The following is a 12,543-nucleotide window of genomic DNA, read 5'->3' as shown; positions in this document are numbered from 1 at the left end:
GCTGGAGGATCCGGGTCACAATGACACAGAATGCAGTAAATTAGATTTGATGAATTACAATTCGTGAAGGACTTTAAAGTGATTGCATGGTGTTTATATATAAACTCTTTAGTTTGGATCGTGGTTCGGCATGCCTTGCATTGTCCACATTTAAAATGCCCCAGTGTCGGTGGCAGGTTCCACATTGATTGGATTGATTGTGCCACAGGGATCTCCAAAAAGGAACTCTCTATGTGGTCCTTGAAACTTTTAGCTTTCTTAAATGAGTGCATAGGGAGGTCAGATTGTTCTGTGTCTTCAGATATTAGCCCCTAATGTCTGTTGATCACCTTTTTGATAGCATGGCTCTGTGTTGAAAAGGTGGTGACATTACCCTTTGTATGAGTTCTTTTGCATTTTTTTTAGGTGTCCGCAGGTTCTCACGTGGGCTATACCACGCCCTTTTCTGGGCTCTCTTTACTAGCTTCCTTGGGTATCCTCTCTCCTCCAGTCGTTGGCTTAGATCTCCTGACTGCACAAAATAGTCCATTTTTCGTGCAGTTCCTGCGGATCCGCAAGAACTTTCCAAAGGGTAGATTGTCTCTAAGCCCTCGTGGGTGGTGGCCGTTGTATTTTAGCAAGGAATTCCTCTCTGCCGGTTTCCGATTCAAAGTTGTGTAGAGATGGTTGTCTTCACTCTTGATTGTGATGTCCAGGAAGTCAATTTCCTTGGGGTCTGAGTGTATGGTGAACTGGATGTCTGAACTTCTTCCGTTAAGCCAAGAATGGAAGCTGCTTTGTTCCATGGAGTTCCCAGTCCAAATCATCAATATATCATCTATATATCGTCTCCATAAGGACACCTTGGAAATGTATGGGTTAACTTCACTGAAGACAAATGATCTTTCATAATGGTCCATGTAAATGATGGCTAGATCCAGAGCAAAAGCAGCCCCAATCGCTACTCCTTTTGTTTGGTAATAGAAATGGCCATCAAAGAAAAGGAAATTCCTCTTCGTTGCCAAGCGTAGTAGTTCAATGATGAAATCGGTAGGTACTGGCATGTATGCTGTTCGTTGGTCCAACGTCTCTGCCTTTACATCCAAAGCAGCTTGTTGGGGTATGCTTATGTATATAGATATCACATCACAGGTCACCAGAAGTTGGTTGTCTGAGTTGTATGGGCAATGGGCAATCAAGTTTATGGTTTGCATTGTGTCTCTTAGGTAGGCACGAGTTGCCTCCCGCTATAGGTTTGAGAAAGTGGTCAATGTATCTGCACAGTGGCTCGAGCATGGATCCGCATCCAGAGACTATGGGACGTCCAGGTGGCTTAAGCGGGTCCCTGTGAATCTTCTGTAGGGTGTACAGGGTGGGCAGGCGTGGATGTTTTTGATTGAGATAGGGAAACTCATGGTTTGTCAGAAAGCCTTGTTTCGAGGCCATAGGTGGTCAAGGTCAATATATCCTTAGCGAGGTCCTTTGAGGGGTCAGAACCTAACCTCCTGTAGCTCACTCCATCTTGTAACTGGTTCATGATCTCTGTCTTGTAGTTCGCGACATCTTGAACAACAATAGCCCCACCCTTGTCAGCTGGCTTGATCACTATTTCCTTGTTATTTTTCAAAGAGACCAGCGCTTCCTTCTCCATTTTGGTGATATTATACTTTGTATGTTTGAACTCTTTAAGTATCTTGGAAACATCCCTGAGGACAAAGCTTTCATAGGCCAGAATTTTATTCGTCATTTTGTGGCCTGGTGGCACAAAGGTTGAAGGAATCCGTAGTCCTGTCTGTGAGGTTATTTTAGATGGAGGAGAGTGTTTGAAAAAATATCTCAGACTGATTTTTCGGAAGAAATGGTGTAATTCAGTTTTAAGTGCAAATTCATTAGGGTGTGCTGTGGGCACGAATGAGAGGCCCTTACTGAGAACACTGGTTTCATCATCTTTCAGTGTATAAGAAGAGATGTTGACTACAGGGTTCTGTGGTCTTCTTACCATCTGTAGGTCCTCCGCCGGGTCTGGATTTCTCCGTGGGTCTTAGGTTGGAAGCGGACCTTTTTCTGAGTTTTGCCACGCCCTCTCTCCCAGTTGCCACTGGCTGGTTGGTGGCCCCTCTGGATTCCTCTGGGCCATGATCCCCCTCTGCCCCTGGGTGGTCTCCATTGGCCTTCACCTAAAAAAGGTTGATATGATATTTGGGGTTGTTGCCAGTTATCCTGATAGCCGTAGTCAGCGCTGGGTCCTGGTTGTTCATTGTCGCTATCTGTGCTATACGATGAATCCGAGAAGGTGGTGTAGTTTCTTCGTCCCCAATATCCCCCTCTTCCTCTGCTGTGGAAGCGCCCCTGATTATCCTGCTTTTAATAATCCTCCTGGAGATATGGGTATGTATTTTTCTTCTCATAATATCGGATATCCTTAGCCAGTTTCTCCAACTTTTTAGTTTGTGCGTTGTTCTCAAAATCTTTCAGGCTCTTTACTAAATTTTCCAAAGCGTCTTTCGCGTTGGTAAGTTTTTTTTTTTTTTTGAAAACCTTTATTGACAGTTCAGTAAGAACAAGCATGGGCCTACAACCCCCCAGGGCCGGCCGCTAAGCAATCAGAGCAATAACGACAAGTATAAACACAGGCAGCACTTCGGGGAGCAAAATCGTACTGCTAATACTGTGAACAGCGTAAGTAGGGCACCAGGAGAAAGAGGTTTTCATTTTATGATGAAACAAGGCAGAAGGATCAGGTGACAAGCATTTTTAAAACAACGATCACGGATATGCAGAGTAATGAACGTTGGCGATTTACAGCAATCTATTCGGTCAATGGCGCAAACACAAGAACATCAGGATGGGAAAAACATAGTATACAGTTGCGCCCGCAGTCCCCCGCCAGAACTCCCCAAGAACACCCCGGAAGTTGTGAACACATGGAACGGCAACGAGGCTTAGCATAAGGAGGTGTATCACGCTGATCCCAGAAAAAGAAAAACAAAAAGAATCAGAGAAGAAAAAGGAGGCCATGGAAAAAAAGATGAAAGAATACAGAATCCCCTCCCCCAACCCCCCACCCTGCACCTCTGCAGATGAGTCCGGCCCCCCCCCCCAGCAGTGTGCCTGTCGCCCTGGAACCAGACCCGAAATGTAGGAGAAGAGGGAAAAAGAAGTAGGAAAGGACCCCCACCAGACGGGGGGGTAGAGAAAGTATTTATAAACTGGAGGAGGGCCTTCATAACAGACCCCCGGCTTCTCCCTCCCGCACGGTAAGGTTCCCCTGAAGTGAACAAGGAACAGCACAAAAACAATCTTCTCAAACCACGATGGGGAGCATTATGCACCTATTGTGCCAGTAGCCATGTCAGGAGAAGCACACCACCCCAAGCCCGCCCGTCCACTAGGCGACCACCCCCGAGGGGCCAGCCTCATCCCTGACCACTCTGTGGAATTCTGCCCATGCCAACCCCTCGACCCAGCACCATACCCAATGTTCCTAGGCAGAGGAATGTCCAACAACAACAGAGAAGCGACGCACACAGGTGGGGTGGAAGTCTCTGAGCATAAACACAGTCCGCCGCGTGAGGAAACAGGCTTCCCAGTGCTGCCCTAGGATCTGCACTGCACGCAAGGTTCAGGAAGGCAGAAGCAGCCAAAGCAGACATTAGTTGCTGGAGTTGTCTCTGGGTCGCAGGAGGGCATGCACGGGATGAGGCCACTACATCCCACTCAGGTCCAACACCTCCGGGACAGATCAGGCCCTCAGAAGGTCGAACACACTGTAGCATACTGGCCGGGGCGTCCAGTCGTGTACTAACCTCAGGGGTGGCCGCCACAGCGTCCTCCTGCGCGCAGTGTGGGTAGACTCTGTGTTCGTGCGGACAGGCGGGCCGCCACTGCCCCAACTCCGACGCCACACCATCGATCTTACTCCCCAAGATCACGAAACCATGAACCAAGGAGGAGTGAAGAGTACCAAGAGCCTCGAGGAGGTCGCCATATCCCAGCTCAGCTCTCTGTGATCTCGCCGCCACACTCCCGAAAATCGTACGCTCACAGGCCCGCTGCGGCCCAGCGGACAGGATGGTAGGCTTCATCGACCCAAGATGGCCGCCAAGTATGCCCGACCCTCACCGGGGCCGGGACCCCGGGACAAGCGTCGCGATGTCCACGTCGCGGGTGACCGGGTTCCGGGGGCAGGCAAAAAACTATCCGTGGTCACGGGCAACAGTCGTCTCCACCACGGACCAGCTCCCGTAGAAATCCGGGGGCGGCCCGCAATGATCGGGGCAGGATACGGACGGCGGCCGGGCAGCTCACCAGCAAGGCAGGGGCAGTCACCGGAGGATCTAAGATTTGCACCCCCGGTCATGCACTCGGTCAGCTACACTGGGCAGTAGAAGTGACCACGCCGAAATGTAGGCCGAGTTTGGCACCGCTCCGGTGGGCCGACTCCACCCAGTCACCACCGGCCGCTGTTGTCGCACTGCCACCCGGCCACGGCGTCCACTCGATGCCCCGGCACCAGGGCCGCACAGGCCGCAAAGTTCAGATGCAGTTTTCTCCGGCGATAGCACGGCTAGAAACCTCGGAGTAACACAGTCGGGAGCCCCTCTACTTCAGAAACACGACCACGCAGCACAGGTTGAGGATCTCAGGCAGGATATCCGTGCGGGATGCGGAGGTTCACGGAGCCGGGAGTCTACGCTGCCGTCCCGGTCGCCATCTTGGCTCCTCCCCCCCGCGTTGGTAAGTTTAGTGTCCCCTGAGATTTCCAATTTAAGTACATCAATTTGACCAATCAGAGTTTGTACTTGTTCTGCTGCTGTCTCAACCCCCAGCACCATCCAGTGCCGGGAGCAGTTATTGGCAACAAAACTGAATCCCTCCTTAAACTTAGGTACATCAACAAATATGTCTGGCTCGTTTCGTACTTGGAGTCGAATAGGTATAATATTTGCTTGCAAGTACTTGGTCAGCAGATGACAGTATAGGCGGGTACGCACCAATTTATTTTCAAGACGTTCAAGGCGTGCAATTTTGTCATTGAGAGTGAAGTCAATGTTTGGAGTGGTAGGTGAAAGAAACAGGTTTGAAGGGTCCTGTATTAATTGATTAATGTACTCTTCCGTGTACGATAGAGTCTCGCTCTCTACCATTTTTGGTTCTGAATGAATCAGTAATATTACCTTGCAGATATGCACCTGCTCGAAGATAGTTACCTTGAAGGGTAAACCCAAATAAATTCACTGGGACCTGGGTATCAAACAGTACATTGGAACAGTGGTCCCAGTGAACAATCGAATATACATAAAGAGGAAAATACTTTACGAAGAATGAGAAAAACGTATTTAGCTTTGTGTACAGTGTTCTTTAATCACACTGAACTGCCGATGGAAATACAGACCCGGTGGAGGACCTACAGATGGTAAGAAGACCACAGAACCCTGTAGTCAACATCTCTTCTTATACACTGAAAGATGATGAAACCAGTGTTCTCAGTAAGGGCTTCTCATTCATGCCCACAGCACGCCCTAATGAATTTGCACTTAAAACTGAATTACACCGTTTCTTCAGAAAAATCCGTCTGAGATATTTTTTCAAACACTCTACTCCATCTCAAATAGTCTCACAGACAGGACTACGGATTCCTTCAACCTTTGTGCCACCAAGCCACACAATGTCGAATAAAATTCTGGCCTATGAAAGCTTTGTCCTTAGGGATGTTTCCAAGATACTTAAAGAGTTAAAACATACAAAGTATAATATCACCAAGATGGAGAAGGAAGCACTGGTCTCTTTGAAAAATAACAAGGAAATAGTGATCAAGCCAGCTGACAACGGTGGGGCTATTGTTCAAGATATCGCGAACTACAAGACAGAGATCATGAACCAGTTACAAGATGGAGTGAGCTACAGGAGGTTAGGTTCTGACCCCTCAAAGGACCTCGCTACAGGATATATTGACCTTGACCACATATGGCCTCGAACAAGGCTTTCTGACAACCCATGAGTTTCACTGTCTCAATCAAAAAACATCCACGCCTGCCCACCCGGTACACGCTACCGAAGATTCACAAGGACCCGCTTAAACCACCTGGACGTCCCATAGTCTATGGAAGTGGATCCATGCTTGAGCCACTGTGCAGATACATTGACCAGTTTCTCAAACCTATAGCGGAGGCAACTCAAGCCTACCTAAGAGACACAATGCAAAGCATAAACTTGATTGACCATTGCCCCTATAACTTAGACAACCAACTTCTGGTGACCTGTGATGTTGTATCATTATACACAAGCATACCCCAACAAGCTGCTTTGGAAGTAATGGCGGAGACGTTGGACCAACAAACAGCACCCATGCCAGTGCCTACCGATTTCATCATTGAACTGCTACGCTTGGCAATGATGAGGAATTTCTTTTTCTTTGATGGCCTTTTCTATTACCAAACCAAAGGAGTAGCGATGGGGGCTGCTTTTGCTCCGGATCTAGCCATCATTTACATGGACCATTAAGAAAGATCATTTGTCTTCAGTGAAGTTAACCCATACATTTCCAAGGTGTCCTTATGGAGACGATATATAGATGATATATTGATGATTTTGACTGGGAACTCCATGTAACTAAGCAGCTTCCACACTTGGCTTAACGGAAGAAGTCCAGACATCCAGTTCACCATACACTCGTACCCCAAGGAAATTGACTTCCTGGACATCACAATCAAGAATGAAGACAACCATCTCTACACAACTTTGTAGCGGAGAGGTATTCCTTGCTAAGATACAACAGCCACCATCCACGAGGGCTTAGAGACAATCTACCCTTTGAACAGTTCTTGCGGATCCGCAGGAACTGCACGAAAAAAACAGACTATTTTGTGCAATCAGGAGTTCTAAGCCAACGACTGGAGGAGAGAGGGTACCCAAGGAAGCTAGTAAAGAGAGCCCAGAAAAGGGTGTGGTATAGCCCACGTGAGTACCTGCTGACACCTGAAAACAATGCAAAAGAACCCATACAAAGGATGATATGTGTCACCACCTTTTCAGCACAGAGCCATGCTATCAAAAAGGTGATCAACAGACATTGGGGGCTAATATCTGAAGACATTGAACAATCTGACCTCCCTATGCACTCATTTAAGAAAGCTAAAAGTGTCAAGGAACACATAGTGGGCTCCTTTTTGGAGATCCCTGTGGCACAATCAATCCAATCAATGTGGAACCTGCCACCGACACTGGGGTATTTTAAATGTGGACAATGCAAGGCATGCCGAACCACGATCCAAACTAAAGAGTTTATATATAAACACCATGCAATCACTTTAAAGTCCTTCACGAATTGTAATTCGTCAAATGTAATTTACTGGATTCTGTGTCCTTGTGACCTTGCATATGTAGGCCAAACACAACAGAAAGTGAAGGCCCGGATCCTGCAGCACTGCAGTCGGATCAGATGTGGGGTCCAGGGGGCACCCTTGGTTGAACACTTTCGCACTTCTGAACACAGTTCAGATCAACTGCGTTGGCTGATTCTTGAGAAAGCCTCCCTTGATCCTAGGGGAGGTAACATTGGGGCAATACTGGATGTAAGGGAATGCAAATGGATGTCCCTTCTGAACACCATTCATAATGGTTTGAATGAATCTGAAGTCAGCCATGCACAACTAGCATGCCTGATACGAGAGTAGCTACACATAACCATGTCCTGTACAACATGCAATTATGCCCTCCCAGTGTGCCTTTGTAGGCGATTAGATACATGGTCTATTAAACACTGGGATAGATGTGCTGTGATCACCGTAACCATGTCATGCATTAAATGTATATTTGTCACATGTCAGAACACTGGTCCGGTATTTAAGGAGGCTGCACTATTTGTTGTATTTTTTCCCCCTATACAGATCAAGAGTATTAAAAAATGCATTGCAATAAGTTGATGTCAGAACACATATATTTCTACCATCTTCTGATATTTATACTCCTTTTGTATGGAGGCTTAGTATGCATGTTAACACGGTCAATCAATGTTATAGGATGTGCCTCTGAATCATAGAAAATGCTTTTCTCACATACAGGCATAACGTACGTCTCTATAGTCAACCATTGTTATACGATGTTTTTTCTTATGTTAACTCTATCAGGGTCAAGAATCCGATGCAGGCTCCAAATGAACCCCATTCCGCTAACTTCACAGCCAGCCAATGTTATGTGTGTCTTCTGCCTGAGTTATGTCTTATGATCCCCATGTCAACCTGAAAATGATCATGAGCCCGGAGCATGGCTCTAAATTATCTCTTTATTATCTCTAGAATATCAGCCGGTTTTACCATCTGTGCTCCCCCCTTTTTAATTTTATTATGCTCACGAGCCCGGTGCAGGCTCTCATTTATCTCCAAACTTCAGCCCGTCAAGGGTCAGCATGGCTATACACTGACACGAGTCTGTTTTCCCTTGCTTAATTTTTCTAAATCAGTACTTGTGTTTTGACATGTACGCACGTGTCACTAATTGATTTTAACACACCCCTATATAGAGAATGAGTCAGCTCCCGTGTCGCACCTCCATGGAGTGTGACGTTTTTACGGACAGCAGTAAGCTTTATCACTCGAACGGCACAACCTCTAGCATGCTTGGCAATCTGTGGAGCCTTTGATGTGGCTCTTCCTGCGTGAACTCTTAACCCTTAATAGGCGCATAATTTTATCGACTGTTCAACCCAGCCTTTATCCCACAGTCAGCATTGACGCGCAGATGAGCAACTCGTGCTCTTGTTAACAGATGTACTAAGCCCCTTTGCTTCCATGGAACGCCAAAACGGCGTCTCAAGCCTGTTAACCTCACTGTGTACTTCGTAACATCCCCGAGTTGGTTCGATAATGCTTTTGAGGACGTCTATAACCTTTAGCAAGATGTGGCACATATGAGCAACTCGTGCTCGTGCTCATGCGAACAGCTGTATTCAGCCCCCTTGCTCACTTACGGCGTATATATATATTTTTTCAGGCCCGTAAAAATTTGTTTCCTAACATTTCCTAGTTGGTTCCACAATGGCTTTTGGCCTGTGCCTTAAACATAGGTCTAGCTTTATTCTCAATCTGTAGGCGTCAGCACACACGCTGCTGCCTAGGGCACGCGCCTTTTAACCCCAAATACAACGCTAACACGACAGTTTTTTCAGGTCCATTAGACTAACTGGGTATCATTTCCGTCATTTAACATGTCTGATTTGGTTAAATAATGCGTTTTGAGCTTTTGCCTTTAACCGAGGACAAGCATTCTTTAGCATTTTATTTGTTTATTTTGTCACCACGTGAGCGCCATCACTCACGCTGAGACCCAGGACACGCGTAGTCTAACCCTAATAACCCTAGTTTGGAGTCAGTTAATGATACTGGAACTTCATTACTTTTACTCTCCTCTTCCAGAGACTTCTACACAGAGCTGTTTTGCCCGAGATCTTGCTAATATATTGGATTTACTCTGAGGCCCAGCTGATTTCATAAGCTTGACCACCCTCCAATCATCCAGTGGATTGACACCCTCCATTGTAAGGTGCTCAACATGCCTAATCATCCTTAAGTTGATATAGTGGACCATTGATACACTAGTGAACCTTCTTATTATTTTTGCAGGTTCTTTGTTCTCGCTCGTCCAACAGGAGCCCACGCGCCCACCCTCTCCTTCAGGCCCACCAAGGACTGTTTTATGGTAAATCACTGGGCCTAGGCCCTGGATGTGCTGCTTATAGCCACTTTGAAAATCATAGCATTGAATAGTTCTTTATGTTCTTTTTCCAGGTATCTACCCCTCCCTCCCCCCATCACTGTCCTGAGGAAGACCCCGCCATAAGGGACTCAATAACCTACCTTCCTCTCGGGGTCGAAATTTCGACATCTGATATACTAGCCAGTCTTAACAACAGCGATGAATCACTGTGTGTTCTACTACTGACCATGGCTATGAAAAAGTCTTTGATATTGTTTGAATAACTTGGCTTAAAATATGAACCCTCATATTGTGTAAATAGTGCATTTTGTGAACCTCACTGACCTTTTATTTACTCCCTCATCCTCACTTCAATTACTATTGCCCCCCTTCCCCTCCTGAGGCACTGTTTTATCAGTGTGTTAAAAATGTTTTGAATCATCGTCAGTTCAGTGTAATTAAATAACACTGTACACAGAGCTTAATACGTTTTTCTCATCCTTTATAAAGTATTTTCCTCTTTATGTAAATTCGATTGTTCACTGGGACCACTGTTCCAATGTACTGTTTGATACCCAGGTCCCAGTGACTTTATTTGGGTTTACACTTCTAGGTAACTGGGTACCAAGAAGCTCACGGGGATTTGTTGTTGAAGGTCATTTGTCCAAGAGCTTTAGAGGATAAGTGGTGTTGGGCATACAATGACGTTCTAAAGGTTTCTAGAGTGAGCCCCTGGTGGCCAGAGGTGCCACACAGTAGCCAAAGAACAGGCTTAAGCTCTACCTGTAGAGAGACCTTACATTTAACATCTTGAAAATGTTAGACAAGGCTGATTAATACAATTAACCACTCCCTCACCTATTACACAGCAATGAGGATGATGTCTCTCTGGCTAGGGTACAATTGTCCCTCAACTGACTGACACTTAAGCAGCAAAGAAAATGTTGAGTGATATTGGGATGATTTTCCCATCTCTTTTTGCTGTGTGCACAGCATATATACAGGGTTAACTTGGCAATGAAGAGCAAGGTTTACAGGATATCAGACTGAGTCCAGAAAAACTTCAAGGCAGAGGTTGCTAAGATGCTGGGCTTTTTTGGTGTTTGAGAGTTCCCAGCCTCTTTGGGTCTGTCAAGTGGTATTAGTACCCAAGCAAAGACCCACAGACTTACATTTTCGTGTGGACTAGGTGCCCTCAATGAGGTGGTCTAGGCAGTTGCACAGTTTCCCAGAGTGAATGAGCTAGTGGAACATTTGGGTGCTGCTTATTTATTTATTTTTATTTATTTTATTGGTGCATGATTACAATGTTACACATGACATTATAATTTTCCAGTTTCGAACAAATTCGGTTTGTAAAGAAAGGAAAATTATATAGTTACAAATTCATCATTCATGATGTTACGTGCATTTAGAGCCAATATCCTTGTAACAAACGGAAAACAAAGAAAAACGGTTAAATTATATCTGTAACATTTCTGTAGCATTACCTCATGCACATTTTTATAAAGCATTTTTTACCCCCCACCACTCCCTCCCCGGGGTTGACCATCTGTCTAAATGTAATCTTGTGTTGATTAAACTAAAATATACTATACTATACCTAAAGTGTCATATTCCCTTGCTTTTATCTCTCGAGCCATCTGGTCAATGGTTCCCAAATTTATAGCCTTTCAAGCAGAATTGGGTCCCTCTTTTTCCATATATTTCTTTTTCAAAGTTGTAGTTCGCAATTAATCGTGTGAGCCATTGGCAATAACCAGGGGGAGATGTATCTAACCAAGCTGAGGTTAGGGAGAGGCGATATATTGCCATACCTATGAAGATCAGCTGCTCTCCAGTCTTCCCTTGAATCTCCTGGTCCACCCCTAGACAGATCAGGGCTGAAGAAAGGTTTATATCCCTGCCTAGGACCTCTTTAAAATTTGTAATTATGTCTGATTTTAAAGTGTTTAGCATAGCGCAAGAAGCCAACATGTGGTATAGGTCCGCCTGAAACAGCGAGCATCGGGGGCATAAAGTCCCCTTCCCTGTTCCCCATTTAGCAATCCTTTTCGGCGTGTAATAGAACAAAAACAAGTTTTCTAGTACTGCGCCGAAAGCCATGCTGGTATTAAAAGATTTTGTGCTAATACGGTGGAATAATGGAATAAACCCTCTGAGATATCGATTTCCGCTTTCCATTTACTGGCTCGCAGTCCCAAGTCATCTGTCATTAAAGAATTAAGAGAGTTATACACCACTCCGATAGATTGTTGATTCTGCCTCAGATTATCTATAAAAGCATTATTTATAAATCCTAGTGGACCGCCACATTTCTTGCTTAAAAAATCACGTATTTGTAGATGCTTAAAAAAATCCCTCCAATCTAATTCATATTGTATCTTCTAAAGAAATTATATCTGAGAGAGAGTAGAAATCTCCGAGTTTGGATAGGCCTTTATCTAGCCATCTATTGATTACTGAGTCTCTGAAAATTTCAGGCAAATTAAAGTTGTTATATATCAGTGTGTAATAGTTCAGGCGGCCCAATCCTAATATTTTCCGGACTGCTTTCATGGCTTTATTTCCCGTGGCCAGCGTCTTATAGCGTACATTTTTGTAATGGGAATCATTCAGAAACCTCCAAGCCCATCCCCAGGCATCTTTGCCCATTATGAGTTCTATAGGTGTGGGAATGTTTCCTGGGAGGTCATCTAGTGAATTGTCGGAATAAAGGGTGTAATTGTGCAGAAGGGTAGTTGCCCAATAGTAAAGTCGAATGTTTGGGAGAGCCAATCCACCCCTATCCTTTGGTAAAGAAAGAAACTTATATGCTCTTCTAGGTTTCCCATACGACCAAATGAAACGTGAAAACATGTCTTCGATCTT

This window comes from Triturus cristatus, chromosome 2_1, assembly GCF_964204655.1.
Source record: "Triturus cristatus chromosome 2_1, aTriCri1.1, whole genome shotgun sequence".
Lineage (NCBI taxonomy): Eukaryota > Metazoa > Chordata > Amphibia > Caudata > Salamandridae > Triturus > Triturus cristatus.
This window is presented reverse-complemented; position numbering follows the sequence as displayed.